This window comes from Quercus robur, chromosome 2 (assembly GCF_932294415.1).
Source record: "Quercus robur chromosome 2, dhQueRobu3.1, whole genome shotgun sequence".
Taxonomy (NCBI): domain Eukaryota; kingdom Viridiplantae; phylum Streptophyta; class Magnoliopsida; order Fagales; family Fagaceae; genus Quercus; species Quercus robur.
Genome location: NC_065535.1, coordinates 52,258,852 through 52,260,306, shown reverse-complemented (window position 1 = coordinate 52,260,306; position 1,455 = coordinate 52,258,852). Strand labels below are relative to the sequence as shown.

Here is a 1,455-nt window from a genome sequence, read left to right as displayed (position 1 = left end):
TTATTTATTTATTTTAAATATCCTACTTTATTTTGTCTTGTTCTAGTGAGTTTAATTAATAGTCCATTTCACATGCTTTTACTTGATTGTATATATGGTCTATAAATAAGACAAGGGTAGAGAAGGTTAGAATCACTAACAAATTTTTTATTCAATAACAAAAGACCTTATCAATTGAGTAAACTGATACCCAATGATTAATAAACTAAAGATAGTAAAAGCAAACTCATTTCCATAGATTTGATAAATTAAATAAATTAGGATACATAACTTTAACCTATTCAATTTTTATGTCTAGCCAACTTTATTCGAAGTCTTCTTATTTTTTTCATGTGTTCCCCCTTTTTAGTCTTCTTTCAGTTATATTTTACTTGTCAAGAGTTTTATAACTCAATTGATATTTTTTTATGTTTCCAATTGAAATATTTAAGAGTTCAATTGTCAATTTTCCATAGTAACTATTGATTTTTATTTGTTTAAATATACTACTTCATTTTGTCTTGTTCCAGTGAGTTTAATAGTCCATTTTACAAGTTTCTACTTGAATGTATGGTCTATAAATAAGACCAGGATAGAGAAGCTTAGAATCACTGACTCTCAAAATGAAGGCCATTCTCATTGTTTGCCTTCTCTTGACTTCCATATTTTTCATTCCTTCTTCAAATGCAGCAGAAAGTAAGTTTCTAGTAGATAGTTTTATTTTAATCAATTTTGTAGCATACTTAATAAAATAATTTTTTTAATTTTTATTTATTGAGTAAGATTTTTCATACTAGTAGCAGTTGCTTATTTGTGTTGACAAATATTTGAATATAATATTGTTTCAATTGTTGTTAAAGAATGAGTAATTCAATATGATTTCTTATATACTAATAATAAAAGTATTTTCTTGTTTTTAGAGTCCTATAAGATAATCATTTATTCACCTCCCGAAGCTAATGTGTTTCTGATAAATTCTAAGTTTCTAACCATGTACTTTTACATTTCAAGATTTTTCATATATGGAACTTTTGCTCTCAGGAAAGTGTGAACCATATCGACGATCATGTCGGTCGAACCCGCCAAATTTGCCCTTGAAGCCACCAGCTCCGCCTCTGAAGCCACCAACTCCGCCTTTGAAGCCACCAACTCCGCCAACGCCAGGTCCACCCTATAGGAAGCCAACTCCGCCATCGCCAGGTCCACCCTATAGGAAGAAGCCAACTCCGCCATCTGGATGTAGTCGTACCCCATATAGACGTTGCGCACCTCCAACCCCTTAACAAATGAAGCACCACGGTTCAACAATAATCAAGCATTAGGTTGCTTATTATCGTGGAGGGCAGTATTTATTAAGAATAAAGTGGGTTTTAATTATGCGATAATATCATATATATGTGGTATTATGCACTCCATGCTAGTGTATTGTAAATGTGTCCAAAATAAAAAGTTGACTAAAGTTTGTCTGTTGACTTA

The 1,455-nt window shown here is 31.5% G+C and overlaps 1 long non-coding RNA gene across 1 annotated transcript; it reads left to right on the top strand.

The window, feature by feature from the left end:
- Positions 1–316: 316 nt before the first annotated feature.
- LOC126713956 (uncharacterized) lies at positions 317–1,455 on the top strand. The gene is made up of 2 exons (XR_007651506.1): positions 317–675; positions 1,021–1,455. It is a non-coding gene; the product is annotated as an uncharacterized LOC126713956 (long non-coding RNA).